The sequence below is a fragment of the Alexandromys fortis genome, unplaced genomic scaffold (genome assembly GCF_014885135.2).
Source record: "Alexandromys fortis isolate MF-2015 unplaced genomic scaffold, M_Fortis_MF-2015_v1.1 scaffold_86, whole genome shotgun sequence".
Classification (NCBI taxonomy): domain Eukaryota; kingdom Metazoa; phylum Chordata; class Mammalia; order Rodentia; family Cricetidae; genus Alexandromys; species Alexandromys fortis.
The window spans coordinates 3,839,581-3,852,829 of NW_026067965.1; the positions used below are offsets into that span (position 1 = coordinate 3,839,581).

At 52.2% G+C, this 13,249-nt stretch overlaps 1 protein-coding gene and 1 long non-coding RNA gene across 7 annotated transcripts in view; one reads left to right on the top strand and one right to left on the bottom strand.

Moving 5' to 3' along the window:
- Nucleotides 1-7,723, top strand: part of LOC126508607 (uncharacterized) — a 17,247-nt gene extending 9,524 nt beyond the window's left edge. The window contains exons 2-3 of the long non-coding RNA XR_007593901.1: nt 983-1,094; nt 3,603-7,723. This is a non-coding gene — a long non-coding RNA (uncharacterized lncRNA). The remainder of the gene's footprint in view (nt 1-982; nt 1,095-3,602) is intronic.
- Nucleotides 1-13,249, bottom strand: part of Znf710 (zinc finger protein 710) — a 70,018-nt gene that overhangs the window by 30,447 nt on the left and 26,322 nt on the right. The gene's annotated exons all lie outside the window — the stretch shown is intronic.

Genomic DNA, 13,249 nt, shown 5'->3' on the forward strand with positions numbered 1-13,249 from the left:
GGGGGGGGGGGGGGGGGGAGAAAAAGACACAAGCTTTAAAGAAAGAATGTTCCAGCGTGAATGCAGCGTGCAGGAGAGAGAGGAGCGCTTGAAAAAGAGCAGCCCGAAGCGGTGACCCCTCATTCACACGAGGTGCCAATCACGGGGACAATGCCAACCCTTTCTTCTTTTCTCCTTCCCTCCTTCCTGGGGGTGGAGAGGCCGAGAGCTACAAGTTAATTTCTCAAAGTGTGAGAACACATTCCATTCCACCGGGGAAAGAAGAGCACTGTAAAGGCTCCCCCAAACTCACAGCACACCCCAAATGCTCCCTCAGGCCCAGCAGCTATCAGTGCTAGTGCAGGGTTGGTCGGGCCTGCCCTGCCCTCAGCCTGGGCCCTGGCTGCAGTCACCATAGCATTCTGGGTGAGTGGGGGGGGGAGTGAGATGCCCTCCTGGGCAGCCCTGCTGGGTATCTGTGAGCACTGTGCCAGGGTACAGGGGCACACAGGAGGAGGGCCTGGGGGTCCTGTCTACCTGCGCCAGCTGTCAGGTAGCACAGCGAGGTGCCCTGAACAGGGTAACTGTGTGGAAATGACTGAGAAACAGTCCTGGTCCCCAGCTGATCAGGCTGGGCCTTGGTCCAGGAGACTGAGAGGGTGGGGCAGGCGGTTCTCGACACTGGACACCAACCGTTGGGTTGGCGTCTCTCGGATGGAGGAGGCACTGTGGGCAGAGGCTTGCTTCTTCATACACCATGAGAGAGCTACACTTTGCTGAGTCATTCAAGGCCCAAGACCCTTAGAAAGAATAGAGAACACCCTGCCGGGTGGGCGAACAGTGTGTAAGTCCCAGTTACTTGGAAGGCTGAGGCAGAAGCTTTGCTTTATTTAGCACAGGAACTCAAGGCCAGTCTGGGCAACACAGCCAGAACCCATTCTTGGTAGAAGGGAGGAAGCCTGGCTGCCCTGGGCTTGGATTGGAACCTCCCTCTTTCTTGCAGCTGGCCACTGTCATGCACTGGGCAGTGCCTGGGCTGATGTCCAGCACCAGAGTGAGACAATGTTCACACAATGGTGACCAAATGGCTCCCCAACTGTCCTCAGAGATGGCAGGTGAGTGTCCCTGGCTCCCCTTCTTCTTGTCTTGTCTCCCTCCTCCTATCTTCCAGGATCCAATGAGTCATAAACCTGGAACGGGGTCACCTTTACACAATGGCTGTTTTCCCTTCGGATCATGCTAATGCTGGGTATTGAAAAGTGCTGGGAGTGGAGAGGCAGCAGGAGCAAACTGACTGGCTTATTGATTGATTGACTGATTGAGCAAGGCTCGCTCTCTCTACTGAGCACTCTGTGCAGACGCCAATGGTGTGGGGGTGGAATGAAACCAGACCAGGGAAACAAACCCTTTCTGGACCATCATCCAGGCTCACGGGGCGGAAACTTGATGGAGTCACAGCCTGAGCTCTGTCTTGTACTTTGATATGATATGCAAATGCTGGCATATAACTGATGAGCGCCTACAGTGTGCTAGCCAGCGCCCATACACTCCTGGGGTGATAGTGAGCAAGAAGAGGCAACAAATGAGGAAACTGCCAGTTATACTACAGTGAAGTTGGGCGAGACCGAGAGCAAGGAGGGGTGGGCCCCTAGGAAAGGCACTAGGAGAGCACAGAATCATTTTATTAAACAGCATGCTAAACAGCAAAGCAAGCTGTATTTTCATATATAGGATGAATCCCAGCATTTCAGAATTAGAGAAAGGAGGACTGATGTGTCAAGGCCATCCTTGGCTACACAATGAGTTCAGGCTAGCCTGGGCTACAAGTGAGACCCTGTCTCAAAAAAACAAACGAAAACAGAACTGGGGAGATGGCCCAGTGGGTAAGAGTACTTACTGGCTGTGCCAGCATGAGGACCTGACTTAAACCTCAGAACCTACACAGGAAGCTGGGGCTGGTAACCTGTACCCGTGACCCATGCTGGGGCGAGGGGGACGGAGAAAAGATCACTGGAGCCTGCTGGCTGCCAGGCTTGATGCAGGCTCAGGGAGTAACGCTGCCGAGGAAACAAGGTGGACAGCGGCGAAGAGGGACACCTGATGGTCTCTGGCCTACGCAATTGCATGAGTACACACACACCACATGCATACACACAATAAATAATTAAAAACCAACAAAGCTCTCGTTTGTTTTGAGAAGGTTCTAAGGAATCTTGCTGACACGCCACACCAGCACCAGTGCCTGGGAATGAAAACAACCATTGCTGAGGTGACAGAGAAAACACCACACACACAGATGGTTCCCAACCTCTTGGTGTTCTGGGAGAAATCTGAGGCAGGGACAGAAAAAAGTCACTTGGTGAGACCTGCAGAGACCATAATTAACACTCTTTACCATGGTTTTATTTTTTTTTCCATGAATGGGCGATTTGCACCATATGTGAAAAATAATAAAATAATTGTCAAAAGTGCCCTCAGAGAACAGGAGGGCATCAGACTCCTGGAACTGTAGCTACAGACAGGTGTGACATGCCATGTGGGTGCTGGGAACCGAACTAGGGTCCTCTGAGAGCGCAGCCAGCGCTTTTGGCCCCTGAGCGGTCTCTGCAGTCCCTTAATCCTTTTTTGAAAGAATCAATGAAGTCCAGCACTGCTTGGTACTCAGTTCAGCAGTGAGCAGTACTGACCCCACAAGTGATACAGCAGAGAGAAGGAGAACGTGATGGGACGTTGTGGGGAGACCTCATCTACAAGACGATGGGGCAGGAATCCAGAGGAGGAGCTGCAGGCTGGGGTGAAGGGGAGCTGCAGGCAGGGGTGAGGGGGGGCAACAGGAAGGCATCTGACACAGCTTGGTTCTTCCTAAGCCCACACAGGTTTGATGTAAACACGAATGCCGGTGCAGTGCTTTGATTAAAACAAGCCTGGAGTCGGGCATCGTGGCACACACCTTTAATTCCAGCACTCAGGAGACAGAGGCAGGCAGATCTCTACAAGTTCGAGGCTGGCATGGTATACAGAGTGAGTTTCAGAACATTCGGGGCTACACAGAGAAACCCTGTCTGGAAAAAAAAATAACCAAACAAAAAACCTGGAAAGTGATGGTGCAAACGTGTAATCTCGGCACTTGGAAAGTAGAGCAGGTGGCGGCAGCCTGGGCTACAGGAGACCCTGTCCAAGGGGGGATAAAAGAAAGGAAGGAAGGAAAGAAGGATGGACGGAAAGAAAGAAGGAAAAGAAGCAGAGGAAAAGACTTGTAAAGGGGTTAGTTTTGAATCAAATCAAGATTACTCTTAACTCCTTGGTGATATGGGATTTCCCTCTGTGTGCTGTGATTTTTATTAATGAATAAAGAAACTGCTTTGGACCTGCAGCAGGGCCGAACTTAGCTAGGGGGCGCTGGGGAGAATAAACTGAATGCAGGGAGAAAGAAGGCGGAGTCAGAGAGATGCAGGGAGCCACAGGAGATAGACGCAGGTCGAAAGGCAAGCCACAGCCACGTGGTGATACACAGATTAATAAAAATGGGTTAAATTAATATGTAAGAGTTAGCCAATAAGAAGCTAGAGCTAATAGGCCAAGCAGTGGTTTAATTAATATAGTTTCTGTGTGATTATTTTCAGGTCTAAGCTGCCGGGCGGCCAGGAAGCAAGTGGTCACTCCCTCCAACACCTTAGGATATCCGGAGGAGAAGCAAAAGGGACTGCCCATGCCTCTAAGAAAGGCTGGACCTCAGAGGCTCCAGTCTCAGGAAACACAAGATGAGCCTGGAGGAAGCAGCTGGGGGAAAGCCTACAGTGTAGGCATGCGCTCTTAGAGATCCGAGCACAGGGATGTCAGCCTGGAAGGACTCACAACACTGCAGACCTCACAATGACACCTGCAGAAGATTAGCTGTCACACGTGTATGCTCGAGGTCCGGGATTCCTCACAAGCCCCAGAAAGAGCTTGTCTTCTCATCATGGCCGTAGTGCCCCAAGAGGCTGTGGTTCACTGGGCCTCACGCTCGCACACAGGTCCGCGCCAGCCATGGCGCTAGGACCGCAGTAGTCCCTGTCTTTAAAGACTGAAGCATACTTAGCGCCTTGTTCCCCATACTCCGAAGTTCTGACAAAGGAGTAGAGAAAGGCCAGGAGACACAGCCTGGACCGGGAACCTTTGGACTCTGCTCTAACAGGTGTGGCTAATCTCACTTCCTGGATCTCAGCTTGTGCAAGGTGCAGGCTAGAAGTTGGAGAAAGGCGTGGAAGGGGTGCGGGGAGCTGACAGTGAAAAATGACTGAACGGCCTGACGAGGCCATTCAGGGTAGGGACCCCAGCACCTGGGTTCCGTCAGGAAAGCTCAAAACCACGGCTAGATTGCATTAGATTACATTCCGTAATCTTGGGCTCAGGGCTGGACTTGGGTGACTCTATCCAGTCCCCAGCTGCCCCTGCAGCTTGTGCCACAGGGCTGAGGCTTAGTCCACGGCTGCCTCATAGCCTGGGTATGGGCACAGCTTCAACCTCTCAGACTCCTATCCATGAATTGAAGACAGCACACGGCCAGCCATCCAGGTTTGCTGTGGATCCACCAAGATAACCTTGACAGTCAGCTGAGGCCAGTTATAAATAAGTTACTAAAGCCAGAGGGAAGATCTCATGACTCGCGGGAGGCATGAACAAATGCCACGCCCCCAACCATAGATGCCCCGCCCCTTATGATTTTCCTGGATACTCTGAAGCCGTGTTCGGGGAAGTTCTGGGACGGTAAACAACTCGAAGGTATTCAATCTGGCAAATCCAGAGCCCGTTCTATAACACAGCTGGTTTGCATAGACCCTTCAAAGCCAATGTGACACATACACACCCCACACACAGAGCAGGGGGCCTGTTCTGAATTAAAAGCCAAAGAGAGAAAACCAGATGGAACGCGCAGACAGGAACGAGGCACGAATGACATTTTTGGAGGACAACTGGGAAAACTCAAATTGGGGGACATCATGGACTAAGGTATCACCAAGGAACCACGATTTCTAGTTACGATCGTGATACCAAGTAGGAAACCCTGGCTCCTACTTGGGGGTGAAGCCTCTCACAATCCAGTTTCAAATGGCTCAGGAGAACCACACGACAGGGAGCAAGGGACAGCGAATGTGCCGGATCCATGAGGGTGCTTCCCTCGTCAGTCAAGTTTGGCAATTTCAAAATAAAACCTTCCGAGTAATCAGACCCCGTGGGCAAGCTGCGACCTGCCCCTTGGGTCTGCAGGACCGGGCTCTAGTTTCTTCTCCCGTCTGCCCACTGCGGATCGCAAACAGGGTTAAGCAGACCAGTGTTCCCCATCTGCACGGCAGGTATCAAAACACGCTACATAGCCTAAACAGTGGGGTGGATAGGCAGGGGCACTCAGACCTGCCAGGGCACCAGCTGTCCAGGGCCCGCCCAGCCCAGCTGCTGCAGGCAGAGGGGAAGTCACAATGCGGGCACAGCTTGGTAGCTCTGGTGCTCAGCTCAGCATGTAGACACCGGCCAGCTAGGCTTGTTGGGGTGATCCCAAGCCCTTAGAGGCTTCCTCCCTGGGGGTGCCACCTGGTCTCTCACGGCCCATCTCTCACGGCATGGACACCGAGTTCCTCTTTCCGTACTGTTTTGGACCCTTTGCCCTGTGGGATCCTGGGCGCTTCAAGGGTAGTATCTCGGGTGAGAGTATATCCCCAGCGTAACAGTGCAGCTCGGCCTTCATCCCCCTCCAGGAGGGTGGTGGCAAGTCTCAAGCTCCTTCCAGCGGTGGTAGTCCTGGTAGTCCGTGGTGATCAGGCCCCAGCCTTCCCCTCTCATTCTCTAGGGAACTCTACCCTGCTCAGAGCTCTCCCAGTGCCCCTGGGCAATGCAGTCGGCACCACCCCAATGCACTGGGGCCATGGATAAGTTCCGAAGCAACTGGGCCACCTTCCCCAAGCCTCACTAGGGGGATTTCCAGTGAACCCAAGAGAATACACACAAGTGCCTAGGTTGGGCCTACCCCAGACCCCTGGGAACTTTGAAATACCCTTCAAATAACTACAAGAAAAGTCGAGACCCCTGACTCCTGTCCCAAGGGTCCAGGCCTGTCATCCTGAGCCAGGCTACTGACTTACCCAGCGCCCTCTCCCCTCCTGCCACTCAAGAGCCTCCCATGCCTTCAGCCTGCCCCTTACCCTCACTTTGCTTATGCTATGGCCTCCCTATCTCCTCCTCCCCAGATGCCAGTGTTCTTCAAGGCATGGGAGAAGTGTCTTTTCGGGAACACAAGCCACCTCTCCGAGAGGGAAGCCAGTTCCCTGTTGTGTGGAACTGGGGACAAGAGCTGGAGGGAGACAGGGACACTGAAGAAGCCAGCACCGGTGAGGTCATGCTGAGGGCTTGGATACCATCCTCAGCGAAGAGTTTAGGCAAAAGTCACATACGCTTACACACACATATTTAAACCTTCAGTGCTAGGGATGGGGCCTTGTATATCCTAGGCAAGCATCCCACACAGCTACAACCACAGCCTTGCCATGAACGTGTGTTCTTGTGAGTTTTGTTTTTTGAATCTCACATAAACCCTGACTCACTTCCAACTTGTGGCAATCCTCCTGCGTCCACCTCCCGAGTGATGGCATTATAGGTCTGCACCACCACTCCTGTTCTGAAGATTTTTCTGGTTGCTGCGTGAAAACGCAAGGGGAGACCAGGGCGGTACCCCAGCTCCCTACCCCAGCTCCTCTCCTCAGTTTTTTCCCGTGCCCTGCTCAGTCCCCAGCTGCACAGCCTGCAAGGAAGCAGTGAACGAGAATGCAAGCCAGGTTGGTTCTGTCACCAGGGAATGGAAGAGGCTTTTTTTCCACTGTGGCCAGTAGGGTTGACAGCAGAATGTGGGGAGGACACGGCGAGGGACCGAGGGCTAACAATGAGAATTCATCCCGGGCTCCCAGTGGGCAGAGACCATCTGGCCAGAGCCAGAGGACACTGAAGGGACGCCCCTTGGTGAGGAAGACATTACTCCAGCCACTTCAGTGAGGCTCTGGAAACCTAAGGAGCCTGGTGTCACTGAAAAGAACATTAAAATCCAGATGAATGGCTGGGAAATGTTACACATCAATCCAGTCAAGGGCTTCCCCTAGATAAAGTAATGGAAAGAGGAAGAAGAAATGAAGGAGGTGGGTGGGCAGGCGAGGGGGAGGAGGGGAAGCAGAGGCCAGGAGAGGAAGCTGGGAGAGGAGGGAGGAAGGTCTCAAACTCTGTGAGCTCACAGAGAAAGGTGGAAAAGAGACAGAGAAAAGAGGAAGGAGAAGTTGGAGTTCGTTCCCTTTTGAAATGCAAGTTTCAGGGCTGGAGAGAGAGCTCAGTGGTTAAGAGCACTGACTGTTCTTCCAAAGGACCCAGGTTCAATTCCCAATACCCACATGGCAGCTCACAACTGTCTGTAATTCCAGGGGACCTGACACCCATGGCAGAACACCAATGCAGAGAGAGAGAGAGAGAGAGAGAGAGAGAGAGAGAGAGAGAGAGAGAGAGAGAGAGAAACAAAGCTATTCATGGGGAGGTCAACCTCCTCTCCTACCAGAGAGAGGCCCATCTGCGTGGCCATGCCTCTGGCTGTCTATGCCACCATCTGGGCTCTACACTCGGAAGGACTTGTTCCTGGTCTCATGTTCGGCAAGACTCTCCTACTCATTTTCAAACATAGGGTGTTTGGTCACCTGGCCCTGAAAATTACGGAGCCAGACCTGGCTGACCTTTCCAGCAGCAGGGCAGGAGGAGGGTGGCTGTGGGTGGGTCTGGGCCGCTGCTAGGTGTTTGCTATCCAAACACTGGTCCCCATGCTGTTGACTCAGCCACCAGGTATTAAAAAACAGAAGGCTTCACCCCCAAGCTGAGGATCCGGGCCTGGTTGAGTTGCGGGCACTAAACTCTGCTGGAAGGTTCACACTAAGTGGCCCTGACCTGTCCCTGCACACAGGAAGCACACCGACAGCACCTGTTTCGAAGGGCTCACATAACCCAAATCTCTTACCAGGGGACGATTTGGCAGAGACCTAAAGTCTCCCCCAGGTGTGCAAAGAAAACACCTGCAAGCAAAACCGGGTGCAGCTGGAGCCCAGGTGAGCAGAACAAAGCCAGGCTTAGGAGGCCTGCCAGGGTGTCGCCGGCCCAAGGTGGCCGGGGCCTAGGTAAGACTTCGAGACAGGGCGTGGAGAGGCTAGGGAGGAAGCCCGGCCTAGAGGGGCCTAGTGGTCAGGCTCCCAGACTGCTAGGGAGGGCGCTCCAGGAACTGAGTTAATCATCCGGAAACTGCCTGCTGCTTCCTGACAATCCCGGCTGCCACCAACGCCACAACCACCCCACCACCGGGAACACACACAAGAACTTGGAAGCAGGACGGTGCAGGCAACTTCCTGCAATCCAGCTTCCTGATAACTTACAAACACAAGGCATTCTCCCTCTGCGGAACCCCAAACCTTGTTCATGGACTGCTCCATAAATATTTCACACAAGAACCCTTCGTGAGTGACAGTCATTCTCATTCTAAACTCCAAGGAGCTGGGGAAAGACCCAAGGTCACACGGCAGGACTCTAAAGGCCACTTCTGGCTCCACCCACGGGTCACCTCTGTGTTCAAAGAGTTCAAAGCCGGTCTCGACGGGACAAGGCAGGGATCCGGCAGGCAGGGACCAGGCAGAAGCGCTCAGCGGAGAGGCGTGGGAGCTGGGAGGGCAGATGGCGGGAGGGCAGGTGGCGGGAGGGCAGGTGGCGGGAGGGCAGGTGGCGGGAGGGCAGGTGGCGGGAGGGCAGCTCTTCTGCCGCTCTCCACTTCTTCCGCCTAACTGCGCACGGCGCGTGTGCCACTGATTCTCGGGCTCTCTGCGGTAGAGGGTTAGTTCTGTTTATCTCTGCAGACACTGACGGGCAGCCCTTGGTCCTGAGGCTTGTCACATCAAGTGCTAAGGATGGGACCCAAGGCTTCCTGCAAGCTAGACAATCTACTAACTGAAACCAGACTTTTTCCTGCACATATGTCTGCACCACGTATGTGTCTAATGCCTGCGGAGGCCAGAAGAGGGCGTCAGATCCCCCCGAAACTGGAGTTACAGTGGTAAACTGCCATCTGGGTGCTAAGAATCTTCCAGATCCTCTGGAAGAACAGGAAGTGTTTTAACCACTGAGCCATCTCTCCAGCTCCATTTCCTAATATTTCAAACACACATTTTTATCAGTCCTGGTTGGGAGGTGTTTAATTTTCCAAAGTCATCTTTTTGCTCTCCTTTCTCATAAAACCAGAAAATAATAGCTAATCCTAGCACTCACTGGAGGCAAGCAGGCAAGAGCAGGCATATCTCTAGGTCAGCCTGGTCTATCTATCAAGTTCCTGGTCAGCAAAGGCTACATAGTCAGACACTGTTTTGAAAACCCAAAAGAAAGAAAAATATATTTAATTTCCTTAAATATTCTTGGAAGTTCTATCTAACTATATGTGGCCTGCTGAGCCCGCAGAGGTCTGAGGTAAATGAGAAGTTCACTTGGACTCCGTGCACAGTTAAAGCATGTAGTTAGCCAGCTTCAGAGTCCCACTGGGCTTTCTCCAGATGCTAACCAGGCGATTGCAGGTCCCACCTGGGCAGAAAAGGCCGCCCTAAGAGCTCGTGGGTGGCCATAGCAACTGTGGCGCTCGCTCGCGACTCACTGGCAAGTTTCAAGGTGGTCCAGCGGACCTGGGGCTAGGCCAGGCAATGCCCTTTCTCTAGCCGCTCTCACCTCCAAAAGGAATGATAAAAACTCTGTGGCCATGGAAGACGCCCCACACTGCCTGAGAACCAAGAGTGATGGGACAGCCAGGGGCTTTGCAGACCCAAAGCAAAAGGAACTCAATGAAACCAAGCAGGTTTATTCTGCTAGGCCAAGTCCAACCCTGGTGTTGAAAGGCAAGAGCCTGTTTCCCGAAGCTTTCTGGAAGTCCTCGGGTGGGAGTCACTTACGCTATCTGGTTTTCTGATCTCCTCCAAGATCGGATGGAGGAATTGCTTCTTGGAAACGGTTTTAACACAGGTTCTGGATTAGCATGTATATGTTTTGTGTGTGTGTGGGGGGGGGTTCCCAAGTGATGCTGTACCCTCGGTCCTCCTGCATCCTCATCTCTAGAGCTCTGCTCTGCTCTCATGGCTTTCCTGTTCTTCATCATTCAGTCCAATCCAAATGTTGTATTCGATCCATGACCATCATTCTAACTTTGAACAAAGCCATCCCTACCAAGTGTCAGGGCCACACCTCATGAGCAGAGTCTAAGCTCTCGGTTTAAAGGATGGGAGCTTTTGTTGGTATCCTTTTGTTATGTAACAATCCATCAGCAATTTTATTTATTTCCCGGAGACAGAGTCTCGCTATGTAACTGGGGCTAGCTTAGAACTCACAGAGATCCACCTGCCTTTGCCTCTTGAGTGCTGGGCTTATGGGTGCTCGACATATATTTGATTCACTCAGCAATTTTAAAAACATTTTTTTACATGTGTGAGTGTCTTGCCTCCATGTATGTCTGTGTACTGTGTGCCTACAGAAGTCAGAAGAGGGCACTGGACCCCCCCCCCCCCCGAACTGGAGTTACGGGTGATTGTGAGTGTTGGGAACTGAACCCAAGTTCCCTGGAAGAGTAGCCAATGCTCTTAACTGCTCAGCCATCTCTTCAGCTCCCACTCTGCAATTTCGACAAACTTAAAAGGACGCTCTCCATGACTTTACACTTAGAGGAGTGCTCTCCTGTCCTGTGGGTGGTATGACCTTCCTTCCTTCCGGAAAGCAGGCCTCCCATTCCTCACCACTGGGCCTGCTCTTGCCTGGCTCCCTTCGGCTCTGCTAATGTCACAGGGGCTGCGTGCAGCCTGTGGAGCTAGAGCGTGGCACAGAGGAAGCGTCCACTGCTGCCAGCTGCTCTGCAGACAAGGGAGCTACGGTGCAGAAGCCCTGTGATCTGTGGAACATTCCTAGGAACACCAGGACTTAAGCCAAACACCTCTTCCTTGTCTGTTAGCATCAAAATGGAGTTGGTAACAGTTGCTAATCCTTATAGCTGTGAAGATTAATTTACGAGAACAGCTGTAAAGGTGTGTAGCCTGGTCTCTACTCAGCACTCAATAATGGCTTTGTGGAACCACTGCTATCAAGGTGCTCTGTTCTTTTTTCTTAATTTTGCTTTTTGTTTTTTCTTTGAGGCAGGGTCTCAGGTAACTGAGGCTGACCTTGAGCCTCCTCAGAGTAAGGGTACAAACTGCAATGCCCAGCCCTCGAGTTTACAAGTCTAAGAAGCTGGATGGTGGTTGCACACGCCTTTAATCCCCGGCCTGATCTACAAAGCAGCTTCCAGGACTGCCAGGGCTCTTACCCAGAGAAAAACTGTCTTGAAAAACCAAACTAAAACAAAACAAAACAAAACTCCAAGAAGAATGCAGAACAGTGCCTCTGAGCTGGAGTTTGAGCTCCCATACTGATAGGGTAATGCCAGGCCAGCCTTCCTGCCTTCTGCCCCACCCCCACCTTACAGCATTGAGGATCAATCCCAGGCTCTCCTGAATGCTACCCTGGAGCCACACCCCGCCTTTACTGAATAACCAGAATGGTGCCCACACCTGGCTAGCCCTTTTAGGTTGTGCCAGGAGAGCTGACCCTGTACCACACCCCAGGCAAGAGCTTGCTCAGAGAGCCCAGCTGAGGAAGCTCTCTGCAGACATGTTCCTGGGCCAAGCCCTTCTTGAGAAGTTTCCCAATGGGCGCCCGTCCAACACTCACATTAATTACATCCACAATATGCCAGGCGCATGTGGCTGGACACTGGAAGATAAAACAGCAGCGTGGAACAGAAAAGAGCCTCCCCCACCATGACCACACAGAACTGTGACGTAGGCGTGGGTGGCTTTCCCTACACAAACCAATCACATTACAAAGAGTTTGGAAGGAAACTCCATCAATATTCCTTCGCACCCTAACCTGCCCCTGGTGTCCTTTCCTCCTAAATGTGTTTTCCATGACTCGGATCGAGGTTTGTGCGATCCGTTGCCCTCGTTATTTTCCCATAAGTAGAAGCTCCATTACGCTCAGACTCATTCATTCACGTTCAACAGCTAAGGACTGTTCACCACGGGCCTGCCCGCCTCACTCCAACTGCTTCCAACTTCTCCAGTCGCCCAAGTGACCACTGTCATGCACTTGGGAAAGGAAAGATGAAGAGGAAAAGGGGTATGTTATATAATTTGATGGGGTCAGGTGTGGCCCAGGTTGAAAAACCACAGTGAGTGAAATTAAGCAAGTTACTTAACCTCTCTGATTCTCAATTTTGGCCAAATGGGCATAATGTCCTGGTGATGGTTTGTTGTAATCGACAACTTGACACAATGGAGACTTGATGAGGGACTGTCTAGACTAGGTTGGCCTGTAGCTGTGTCTGGGAGGGGTTTTATTAGTTGGGGTAGCTGAGGTGGGAAGGGCACCTGAGTATGGGCTTACATTCATGGTTGGCCCTGGACTGGATGGGAAGGCCACAGAAAGCTCAGAGTGCATGCGTGCATTAACTCTCGCACTGCTTTCTGCCCCCAGCCCATCCTGGTGGAGCACTCCAGAGGCAGAGGCAGGCAGCTCTCTGGGAGTTGGAGGCCAGCCTGGTTCACGCATCTCCAGGTCCATCTCTAAGTGGGCAGATGGAGTCAACATGGCAAACACGAGCATCTGTCCTATGGGGCCATGGGGTGTGAATGTTTACAGTACACATATTTCAACTTTTCAAAACACTTGAAAATTTTTCCTAAGAAAAACCCTGGTAGGAGGGAGTCTTCTAGGGATGAGGATACAGCTTGGTGGTATAGCTGCTTGCCTGGCATGCAGGAGGCTGTGGGTTTGAGCCCCAGCACTACAAAACAACTAAACAAGTCCTTCCCTCCCAAAAATCAAAACAAAAAGCCTCATACCCTTTCTAACTTGAAATAAAAACAGCACAATACTTCAACTAAAAGCATGCATTGTAGGGCTAGGGAGATGGCCCCGTGGATAAAAGTGTTTGCCAAGAGAGCACGAAGACCTGAGTTTGGATCCCTAGAAGTCACAATAAAGCCAGGTGGGGTAGCATTCACCTGTAACACCAGCAGTCCTATGGTGGGAGGAGGAGACAGTTCCTGGAAGCTGCCTGGCATAGGCACCAGAGAGCAAGAGACTGTCTCAAACAGGAGGCAAAGACCAGTACTGAAGATCCTCTAACCCCACGGTGCAGACACACATGGCAAATGTG